We start from the raw sequence: 12,729 nt of genomic DNA on the forward strand, positions 1-12,729 counted from the left end.
GACCATATCAGCTGTTCTCATATGTCAAGGCCACACAGACAATAGCTCAGTTCGTCGAGCTGATTGTATATAAGACTATGGGTCTGTGAAATTCATTCTGAAGTACATATCTTTGTGCATTTTAGAAAGGTGCACAGGATTCTACTAGTGAGCAAATGTATGCTATATATATATATATATATATATATATATATATATATATATATATATATATATATATATATATATATATATATATATATATATATATTAGAGTGGGGCGCAGTTGTATGGAAAAACGCAAACTTCGTCCGATCAAGTGCGATCAAGGTTTTTCTGAATCGTTTTGGGACCCCAATCAACTATGCAAAATATGGGCTCGATTGGTTGCGACCTCGCATGCCGCATCGCGTTTTAAATTTACATGGAAATTAGTATGGGAAAACGTACTTTTTAACATTTTTGCTCTTAGCGGCTTCAATTTATCATCAATCACGTGACTCAATACGTTAGCATATAGCCTGGAAGATGCCGAAAGACTTTGCCAAAGAAGGTACGTAGCTGGAAGGTCTACAAAAAATGTTATTACGTTTCGAAAATTGATTGTTTAAACCATATGCAAGAAATCAATGTTTCTGCCAGCACTACCGGACAACCCGCAATTGTCAGAGGGCAAAACCCATTTTCCTTCTAGTTGAAATTTTTACTTTGTGAAATCATTCCTAATATCTCCCATTAGCTCCAAAGTCCTATAAAATCAATAATTTTGAAATAACACTCAGTTAAATTATTGCTCCACGTAGTTCGGCAGTGTTGGCAGAATAAATGATTTTTTGCATTTGGTTTGAACACTCAATCTTCGAAGCGTTATAACTTTTTTCGTGGATGTTCCAGCAACGTGCTTTATTCAGCAAAGTTTTTCGGCATCCTTTGAGTTATACTTTAACGCAATGTGCCACTTGGTTTACGATCAACTGAAACCTCTAGTAGTAGAAATGCAAAAATATACGTTCTCCCATACTAATTTCCATACAAACTTCAAACGCGATGCGGAAAGCGAGGAAGCAACCAATCGGTCCCAAATTCTGAACAGTTGTTCAGGACCCAGAATGGCTTCGAAAAACCATTGATTTGAAAAAATGACCATGACGCCCCACTCTAATATATATATATATATATATATATATATATATATATATATATATATATATATATATATATATATATATATATATATATATATATATATATATATATATATATATATATATATATATATATATATATATATGTAGACAAATAATAAGAAGGAATAAGTTTTGGCTGTAACACCCTTTTCAAATATCAATTCTCTATCTGTGTATGCGCCTGGCAGATGTGGATACATAATTGAGTATCCCACTAAATAAAAAAAATAATATAAGCATTAATTTTCTAATTTTACGGTTTTACGGTTTTAAACGAAATTTGATCCGTATATGAAAAATCTCACAATTTCTATATTTCTATATTTCTTTATACTTTCTGATATGAAAGCGGCATAAATGCTGGGTTATTGCCTTATCGCCAATGGTATATGCGGCAAGAATGCGGTGATTCATCACAGACTGCCTCTTATGTTATTATAACTCTATTGGTCGTAAAAAAGTTATTTGACTTCGAAGAAGTGAAATCTGAATTTCGTACATAATGTAAAACCAATTTAATCAAAATTCCGCGGAAAAAAATTAGAATTTCGTTTCGTTTCGAAAATTTCGAATCAAATGAACCTTGATTTCGTTTCGTTTCGAAGTCTCGAAAGTCAATCTATATTTCGTTTCGTTTCGATCCGAATCAACATAGACATTTTAAATTTCGTTTCGTTTCGTTTCGTTAGGAAAAAGTGTGTTATCGCATACCCTTAGTGACCATTCACAAATCTTTGGAGATTGACATTCAGTCCTGTTTAAAAGGGTAGCTTGAACTTACAAAGTCAGCGAAGAACTCTCCATCAGACTTCCTTTAAAGATAAAAATAACTCACCTTTTTCCATTAGACCTTATTTTGATCAACAAAAACCAGTCATATACTTCAAGCTACTTTCATTTTTCAATGTCAAAAAATCCAGGCAAAAGTTTTATTCGAATGTCAATGGGGCGCGGCATAAAACTGCGCAACTGATCATCACATACAATGAACGCGAAGGACATTTGCAGTCAGGGTTAAAACTGTTTTGAAAATATGTTGATTGGTGGGCATTAGGCTGTATTAAAATGGGGTAAGGGTCGAGCTGCGGGTCACGTAGTCAAAAGTCTTACGGCCGAAAGCCATTTGGCTGAAAGTTGTTGAAAATCGTTTGGCCGAAAGGGAGAAATGGACAAAAATGTTTTTTGGCCAAATGGATCAAACGACCGTAAATGATGCTACTAACATATATCGTTCAACCAAATAGTAGTGAATGTGAAAAATGATAAGTGAGAAATGTGAAATGAGAAATGTGTAGTAAGAAAAGAGAAGTAAAAAATAGAAAGTAATGATACGTTTCTAATTCACTAATTAACTCTCAATTTTCATTTTTCATTTCTCACGTCTCATGTTTTACTTCTCACTGCGAAATGTGATAATTAACTAGTAAGAAATAATTAAGACGTCTTATTATTCACTTTTCACTATCTATATCTGCTTATGTCAGGATTGGTAATCCGGAGATGGCGAGTTCGATTCTCGGCCCGGCCCAGGTTGTTTTCAGGTGGGAATCATTTTTGGCTTCCGGGTATATCCATTATATTTATTTCCAACACTAGATATGTACATACTCATGCAATTGTTTACCTTTCAATTGTAAACTGTGGAAATGCCAATAGAATGCTTAGTTTAAAAGCAGGCCATGTTCCAGTTGGAACTCTCGTTCCTTCTTCACTTCTCGTTGCTCATTTCTCACTTAGCATTAATCACTTCACAGCTTTCTCATCTTTTGTTGTTGGTTCAAACGATATTTCTTCGAAATTCGATGTATGAGCTGTTCGGCCAAACGACATTCCAAGTCGTACGATCCGTACTTTGAGTCAAATCAAGTAAGCGTGCACTTATTTCTACAAATTCTTCCACGAATCCCTCCAGGAGTTCATGAAGGAATACTTCGGAAAGATGCTAATCGAGAGGTTCCTCCAGGAATTCCTCTTAAAACTCATCCAGATAATCTTTCGGGAGCTCGTCCAGCAATTGCTGTGAAAATTCATCCAAGAATTCCACCGGAAGTTCCTCCAGGAATTCGCCCAGAAGTTCCTTCTTGAATTCGTCCGGTAGATTCTCCAGACATTCCTCCGGAAGCTCCTAAAGAAGTTTCTCCAGAAATTTCTTCGGAAGTTCCTCCAGAAATTCATCCGGAAGTTCCTCCAGAAATTCCTGTGGAAGTTCCTGTGAAAATTCCTCCAGAAGTTCCTCCGGAAGTTCCTCCAGGAATTCCTCCGAAAGTTCCTCCAGGAAATTCCTCCAGGAATTCCTCCGGAAGTTCCTCCGGAAGTTTCTCAAGGAATTCCTCCGGAAGTTCCTCCGGAAGTTCCTTCGGAAGTTCATCCAGGAATTCCTCCGGAAGCTCCTGCGAAAATTCCTCCAGGAATTCATCAAGAAGTTTCTCCAGAAATTTCTTCGGAAGTTCCTCCAGGAATTCCTGTGGAAGTTCCTGCGAAAATTCCTCCAGAAGTTCTTCCGGAAGTTCCTCCAGGAATTCCTCCTGAAGTCCCTCCAGGAATTTCTCCGGAAGTTCCGCTAGAATTCCTCCGGAAGTTCCTCCAGGAATTCTCCGAAGTTCCTCCAGTAATTGTCTTCGAGAGTTCCTCCAGGAATTCCTTCGGAAGTTCCTCCAGGAATTCCTTCGGAAGTTCCTCCAGGAATTCCTTCGGAAGTTCCTCCAGGAATTCTTCCGGAAGTTCCTCCAGGAATTCCTTCGGAAGTTCCTCCAGGAATTCCTTCGGAAGTTCCTCCAGGAATTCCTTCGGAAGTTCCTCCAGGAATTCCTTCGGAAGTTCCTCCAGGAATTCCTTCGGAAGTTCCTCCAGGAATTCCTTCGGAAGTTACTTGAAGTTACTTGCTGAAGAAATTCGTGAGGAACTCCTCATTGATTCAATTAAAGGATTTTTGAAAAACAAATCGGCAAGAAATTTTAGATTTTATTTTGAGTGGAACTTCCCGAAGGGAATCTCGAAAAAATCGTTATATAAAACCTTTGTAGATTTTTTTAAAATATTCTGAAATAATTTCAGATTAAAACACAAGAATTTCTGAAGACGATCTTGAAGAAATTCCTTTCCCGTTCAATTTTTTTTTATTGAAATCACCTTCACGCTAGTTGCAGTTGTGAGTAGGTCGCCTTCCAATGCTGTAGGTATATAGACATTGCTAGAAATAAGAATAAATGCTGCATAGTTGTAATTAGATGATTATCATCTGAACGGAGCTTTTTCGGCAGGACCTATATTAAATTGAAAATGTATGAAACTCATTAAAATTTTGCTTCTGGCGTGGGGAAAAATATTCGACGGCGTGATTAATTTGCATACGGCGGTGTGCTGAATCATTTGCCACGACGGTGGTGACGTAAGAAAATAATCGATGGATTCGGCATGACGTGGAGGCGCTCAGGTCTACTTATTTGATCTAACGACTTTATCGGGTAAACAATTTTTTCGTTCATTTGACCTGTTGGGCCAAATAATCCATTCGGTTAAAAGACATTTTCGGCCAATGAACCGTTCGATCAATGGGCCATTCTGCCAAACGACCCGAGTAGCACAATTCAAATCATTTTTTTTTTGCAGCAACTATTATATGACTAGTTGTACATAGGTATAATCAATAACTCAAATGATCAGTTCGGCCTTTTGTTAGGCTTATCGTTTTCCATTTCCAGTCTGGGTAATTTCCAGCATCACTACACCGTGTCCAATACATTCTTATACCTACACTATTTTTTTCTCGTCGTAGTAGTAAAGCTAATTGAAAATGCTGTTAAGTTTCCAGCTTTATGTTGCGATACGGAAGTTTTGCCGAAAGTGATGCCGTTTAGAGTTTAGAAAAAAATGTATGGAAAGTACGCTCCGCCTTCTTATACAACGAATTTAGTTCAATTTGGATGGCCTCCTACATTATCAAACATAAACCCCTTGGATGCTATCGATAATAAATCTAGACCAACATTTGAAAAGGGCCTAACAGCCAGAATTTATTCCTTTTGATTCTTCATTTACAAATATAGCTATATACATATGTGGACAAAGAATCAAAAGTAATACATTTTGGCTGTTACGCCCTTTTTAAATGTTGGTCTAGAAATGACAACTTTTGGCCCAGTTCAAAGCCGGAATTCTTCCTGCCGGTTGCTTGCGATGGACTTGAAAACTGTTTTCAGGTTGAAGGTTAAAGGCGGTACTATTCCGGAACACATGTTGTAATTGATCCTCGTAATATTTTTATAAACACAACACTTCTAGTGAATATACCTCGCCAATAACCTCATTTCTGTTCCAGTCCAGTTATTCTTCAGTTACATTTTAGGTCATGACCTAGTCCATACAAGTTCCATTTAGATTATTTCTTGATGGCTCTTTCGAGTTGCAATATAATTAATTTTGAGTAAATTTAGATCTAAATCATTACCGGTATCATTGCAAGTAATTGCAGCCCTGTTCTTTGGCTTAGTAATGCTTTGTTCAAGAGGGTGGTACGTACTTTGCAACTCCATTTATCTTCACCAATAACATTTGACGTTAGGGAAAATAAAAAAATATCAAATTGAATAATGAATAGTTGAGGAAAAATGAAGTTTTCTTGGGTGGGTTGGTATAATTTTGATTTGATTTGGACAATTTTGAAGTATTTTGCTATATTGAAGATATTAACAGTACACGTTTAAACATTTTAAAGCTCAAAAGTTGTCAACAACTTCTAAGAGTTTAGCGCTTGTACCACATTTCGAGGCCACAGGAGAATTGAACTTCCCCGCGATAATCAATTAGTCATCGACCAAAGCAGTTTCCTTCTCACCAGCCAACAGTAAGGTCAATCAAGCTGTTGCACATCGGATGAATGCATCACGATGGCTCGTTTCCAGTTGCAATGAATGTGTATTTTTCGAATTATTCCGTCCTCATGGGTTACCAATTTTGTGGAAATAACATGTACTTGGTGGTGGCATGTTGTTTGGCTGCTGCCACTGCGAGCTTCCTCAGGAACCCTAAACAAACGGGGAACATACACACACAGAATTGCAAACACAGACGAGATAAATAAAGCTTATCCGGAATGGTGTATAGCTATTTTAGAACTAGATAGTGCTCGCTAGTCGGTTCTGCAAGTTGTGCACCGCGAGATGAGAACTGAAACTTTAGGACCGTGAATGGAAAGAGATTCTGATGCTACACACGGAGACGACGACGACGATGACGAGGACGGCAAATCGTGTTGATGCACAAGTTTTGCGGAAATTTTCCCCCACGTGTCTTAAGCATGAGTGTGCGGGAAACGGCGATGATAATACTGAAACCGTTGGACAAAGTTGTTCCAAGTTTGATGTTTACGAGTTGAGAGTAAGTACTGTTTGCTTCCTGGGAAGTATAAGTCTGCGATAGGTACGTGTTCTAAGTTCGGCTTCGCTTACTTAGGCAAGTGAATTGTTTGAAAGAATTTGTTTCGGTGGCAGGAAATCTGTCAGAAAGGGTTGTGGTGTAACAGATTTATTTTCTTACAGAATTTATAATCCTTTACGCATTGCTTGGAGCGTTTAGAGATTTCAGTTTAGTTGTCATAAACTTCCTTCAGATGAGAAAGTTTTTATTCGCGAAACTCATCTACCGCGATTCAAATAATTTTATAATAGTTTTGTATTAATAACGTCAGTATTTATGGATTTCCCTGCAGGCCGAGGGAATAATCTAGATGGAAAATTAGCTCAATTCCATCAGCATAGAATAATATTATGCTTTTAGGCAATGCACAAATTCTAGGATTGAATAATCGTTAAGTAGATACAGATTTAACTAAAATGCCTACCAGCAGTAACCTATATTTCTAGAAACCTTTTTATTTGATAGTTGTTTGAAAAAAATAGAGTCAGTAATTCTTAATCAGTTTTTAAAACTACTTGGTTGTATTTTTATACATAAACTGGAGCACAATTTGTAATTGTTCAAAGTACAGTATTTCAGGGGCCCTCCTTAGCCGTGCGGTAAGACGCGCAGCTACAAAGCAAGACCATGCTGATGGTGGCTGGGTTCGATTCCCGGTGCCGGTCTATGCAATTTTCGGTTTGGAAATTGTCTCGATATTCCTGGGCATAAAAGTATCATCGTGTTAGCCTCGCAGTTAATAACTGTGGAAGTGCTTAATGAACACTAAGCTGCGAGGTGGTCGTGTCCCAGTGGGGAATGTAATGCTAATGAAGAAGAAGAAGACAGTATTTCAAAGTTGGAAATCGGCCTTGGTTATTGTTATTTAGAACACATGTGTAAACACCTATATCACAAAACATAACAAATGAGATGAGTCTTGGATAGTCAAAATGATTTCCACCATAATTCACGTATTAAGATTCCATTTTATCATCGAATCAGAGTTTTCACGATCGAATTTGCCAATAAAGTGATTTAAGACCTCTTTCCGAGTTCATACCGAAGCACACTCCAATCCACAGCCTCAACGAACCCCGGTTGTGATTTTTCAACATCGACCATGATTGGCTTCGCCAATGAGCTTTTCGCCTAAGCTGAAATCCTCTGGGAAATGTGCCAACAACTCCCAGCCAATCAATTCACCTGCCGAAGCTGGGTACGGTACATACATACATAGTGGTAGCCTGGTAAGTACCAACCTATAAGCTTAAGATTTCCGCTTCCGGCAGATCCGGCGGGGTAGACGAACGAAGCTTCCCAGCGCACGTTCCGCTTGCGAGTGAGAACTTATTTATGGTGGCGCGGATCCATACGCACAGGTATTTCACAACCATAACTGGGAAGGAAGTGAATGCCGGGAATTTTCCCCGGTAGATTTATCGTGCTCACAATGTTCGGTAAGGTATGATGTCACAGCATTTGTGTCGTTACAGGAAGGGAACGGTTCGACGGTTTAGTGAGAACGATATCATTTAGGGTTGTTTATGGACATAACTAGCATTCCAATGTCGAAGTGGACGTGATTGGCTTTGTTTCGGAACGCTTAGGTTTGTTTGGAAAGATTTGATTGTTACTATTTTAGTTTACTGATTTTCAGAGACACGATATTATTTGATTCACACGTGGTCGGAGTTCTTTTCAATCGCACCAAGCGTCAATAAAATTATCCAGTTTGTTGTCCAAGTTTTCGTGTAGCAGTACCCTTATATTTTTTATAGGACGCTATTCTGCTCAGTAACTGAGGATATTGTAGAACAAATATACCTACTTAATGCTGTTAGAAATATTATTTAAAAATCCTATTGGTCTTCTAGTGTTCAAAGAGGTGGATAAGTAACTCATCAGATTTGATGAAGAATATTTTATGAGACTGTTCTGATACTTTTTTTTATTGACCCCTTAAATTGCCATTTTTTACCAAACAATTCATTGAGGTGGGGGAGAGCATATAAAAAATATTCCCTGTTGAATAGTTGAACTATTAAATAGCTCTGGAAATCATGAGACTGATTATAGACACGTTCAATTGAGATGCCATTTTTGATGACTGAAAACTTTTGTGTATTGCTTATCACTACATTTTTTCCTGTGCGAGAACATCAATTTTTTTATCAATACCGATTAATATCGTTTTGTATTATTTCATTTCCAGTTTCAATATTCCTACTCAATTTTTTGCTTAATCAGTTTGTATATACGAATGAGTTTAAATTTTTAAACCATTCAGATCGGTAACTTATAAAATCGTTTACGAGCGGTGATGAATAAAACTGAGTTTGGATCCCCTCTCCCTATCATAAAATATCTAAAACATTTAGGTTCATTACTTTGGACCTCCTATAAAAGCCTTACTAACAAACACACGTTATATTGATGAACTGGTGCGTTGGTGAGTTTGATTATTGTCCGGTTCCGGGCTTTGGACATGGTGTATTGATACAAATTCACGCAATGGAGGGCAAAGAAAAACCTTCGAAACGATGTCTTGTTTCAGTTGGAGCGTAGAGCCATGAAAGAAAAAGGAATGTTCATAATCCCAAGGCGGGATTGTTGCTAACGGTCGTTTGCTTTTTTTGCGTTGTGGGTGGAAAACCTGCTAAAAAGGTTCTTTCGTTCGAATGCTGTCAAATTGTGTAGCCCAAACCATCAGGAGACAGGAGTCGTAGGCATGACAAGAATGTTCGGACCATTCGCTTTGAATGCGGATCAAAGTGAAATACGTTGATTTCCTTCGTGTATATTTTAGAGATACTTTTGTGATTTGTTAATCAATACATTTGATTCGGTTTATTTTGGAAGTATCTTTCAAAGGAAAAGAAGTAGTAAAACAGCGTTGTGGCAATGGAGCGTCCAAACTCGTAACCGCACTAGGGTATGATTGATAGGCTGACCAGATCATTTGGGTGAAAACAACGGGACAAACGCACTTGCAAAACGTGACATGTTAAAAAACCTTGTGAGAAAATTCAAGAGCTGTGGAAATTTCAAAATTTATGGGCTTAATTTTCATTTTCCGTGTAAAAAGTTAGAGATATTTTTAGAGTGAATCATTCACCACCATAATCTTCTCTTGCATTAAGTTAGTTATAGAAAAATACAACAAATAATTCATTCTTCAAAGGGGCGTGAAAAACACGATGGAACATAATTTACATTAATAACGCATTTTTCTAAATATTTTTTTTAAAAATGTGGAATTTTAAAATTTTTAATCTGCTCTTGAGCAATTTTATGTGAAATCGAAGGTCGATTTATTTTTGTATTTTTTTATTTCTTCAATGTTTTTGCTTAAGCTCTTGTCCAAAGTATGGCTAGAGTCGAAATGACAAACCAATGATGCAGATTTTGTTTTTTGATCACAAAGAATGTATATCCAAAATTTCAGAGAAATCAAAAAATACAAAATTGAAATCTCGAAACAAAATCATGATTTCACAGAGAACTGCTCTCTTAAACAATATCAAAAACTTTTTCAAATCTGAACAATTGAAAATAACAAAAAATACCCAAAGTACCCTGTCAAAAGACATATGCGAAAAGAGCTATAGGGTAGGAATAGAAAAAATCGTAAATGGAAATTAGAATATCTGTCCCTGCGCTTCATTTTCTTGACATTGAAGCCGGGATGTTCGGGATGTTCTTGCCTACCAAGTTACCGGTTCCGTTTAATTCATTGATGAAATTGGTAAATTTTTTAATGGCTTCGAAATAAGCAGAAAACAGTTATTCAAATTAAACTGTAATCTCCCGTTGTCATTAACTGTGAAAAACGTTAAGAAAGTCAATTCATGCAAAATACAAAATGGCATAATTAGCTTTCTTTGAAAATCAACACAAATAACATAACGTCTAACACTTTTTTTTATGGGTTTCGTCCACTTTCTTTGTATTTGGTTTTAAATTCCTGCCTAAAATGTCCCGTTAAATACGGTACGTATGGTCAGCCTAATGTTGGACTAAATTGATCCCTGCTTTACAAATTTAAAATATATCTATTCAATGAAACTGAAGCACAAAAACCTGTCTTTAAAATTTTTAACTATTGTTATCAAATAAACTGTATTTTATTCCTGTGTTTCACACAAAAGTGTTAATAATAGAGCTAATCTAGATTTTGATAAATAAGTGAGGATCAGGTTTCATGACTCTAGTCTTGAATCCTGATCCTCACTTATTTCCTAAAATCTATATAGACTACCAGATAGATTGGAACCAATTCATTTGTTGGGCACAATAGTTGACGAAAATAGTTTGAACCAAGGTCGAAATCAAGCCCATTCGAAAAAAAATCTCTGGATTTTACTATTACGTTCATCCTATACATATGTTCTGCAAAGGTCATCTGACATATTTTTACTTTGAAGTATATAAATTATTTTCACTTCCGATGAAGTCTATCAATCAAAATCGTTGGAGGGCGACCTACCAATAATTGCATCAAGCACGGAGCTGATTTGTAGATTCATAAATTCGAAATTATGTTGAAACATAATTTGTGAACTTCTCCTGGAAATCTATTCAGATATCTCCTGAAAAATTACCATACGACCTGATGCCTCACTCATAAGAAAGGCGACGTGAGACAAGACATAACACTTATGAAGTTTTGAATTATAATTGATTAAAGCTTCTTTCTATCAAATATCCATTTGAAGAAACGTCATTTGACCAAAGCTCCCAAAAATATTCATTAGAAAATCTGCTTTCGACTAAATGTCCATTCGACCAAAAGTTCATTCGACGTAATGTCCTTTCAACCAACCGTCAATCAACAGGCAAAAAAACGTTGCGGCTAAAATAACTTTATCAAGGGTTAATTTAAAAATAGGCACCGACGATTTTTAGCAAATAACGAACGTGTTTGATTTTATTATGCGCGCATTAAAAATCAGCTAAAACATTTCACAGTTCATAGTTTTACGGAAACCATGGTTAACATAACTGAAATTTCATAGCAGTTTTAAAAACAGAGCATAGTCTACGAAATAGTATTTTTCCCACAGAACTTTTGTCTGTGTACCAAATGTTCTACGTCTCTATGTGGACTAAAAATTCATTTTCGACCGAATGTCCATTCGACGTAATGTCCTTCCGAACAAATCTCTTTCGACGAAATATCTGTTGACGAAATGGTGTAGATTTCCTCAAGGAATTGCTTCATGGAAACTTTCAGGAACTCCTTTGAATATTTGCCAAAAAAAAATTCCACCGCGAATTGTAAAGGAATTTGCTGAAACAGTTCCTGGAGGATTAGACAGAAGCTGTACGACCGTAATCAGTTTAAATTCAATTTTATTGGCATATCGGTCTCTATGCTGCTCGTATAGAGGAAGGGAGCAGCGTGTGTGCGAAAGCAGATGGGAAATAAACGGAGTCCGAATGTTATCGCTAGGCAGCGACAAGTGTGAAAATGGTTTGAAAGGTGTTGAAGTATGCGAGGGCCATTTGAGAATAATTAAATCATCGAAGCGTCCGTCTTTGCCGTACATCCTTTCTGGGGACGACTCGGGCAGTGAATGGAAGTCACTGTTACCGAGACTGGCTCAGATAACAAATATTATATTACATATCTCGCTTAACTTTTCAAAAGGACCTAAGAAACATTTTTTCAATAATTAATTTGAGAAGTGCAATCAAAAGCTTTCATATTGGTCTGTTGATTGCGCTATTCAAATTAATTCATGAAAAAAATGTTACTTAGGACCTTTTGAAAAGTTAAGCGAGATATCATTTCCCATGGCTGGGGGATTTTAAACATGAATTTCTAGAAGATTTCCTGGACGAATGCTGAAGGTGTGCCAGGAGCAACTTTCGGATGAATCTCCGGAGAAATGTCTAAAGGAACCAGAGAAATTTTAAAAGATTTTCAAAAGAAAGTGTTTGAGAAATTTCCTAATGAATTCTTGAGGAACTTCACAAAGAATTCCTGGGAAAATGTTCTCAAGAATTTCTGAAGAAACTTTTGGAGGGATTCTTGGAGCAATTTCTCTAGAACTTATTGGAGGAGCTTTCAGAGGAATCCTTGGAGAAATTTCCTTAGGAATTACTTTAGAAATTTTTGGGAGAATTCCTGAAGAAAGTTCCGGATGAATTCGTGGAGGAGTTT

At 36.8% G+C, this 12,729-nt stretch overlaps 1 protein-coding gene across 1 annotated transcript in view; it reads right to left on the reverse strand.

Annotated features, from left to right (window-relative positions):
- Positions 1 to 12,729, reverse strand: part of LOC134214686 (uncharacterized) — a 362,784-nt gene that overhangs the window by 172,491 nt on the left and 177,564 nt on the right. The gene's annotated exons all lie outside the window — the stretch shown is intronic.

The sequence above is a fragment of the Armigeres subalbatus genome, chromosome 2 (assembly GCF_024139115.2).
Source record: "Armigeres subalbatus isolate Guangzhou_Male chromosome 2, GZ_Asu_2, whole genome shotgun sequence".
Taxonomy (NCBI): Eukaryota; Metazoa; Arthropoda; class Insecta; order Diptera; family Culicidae; genus Armigeres; species Armigeres subalbatus.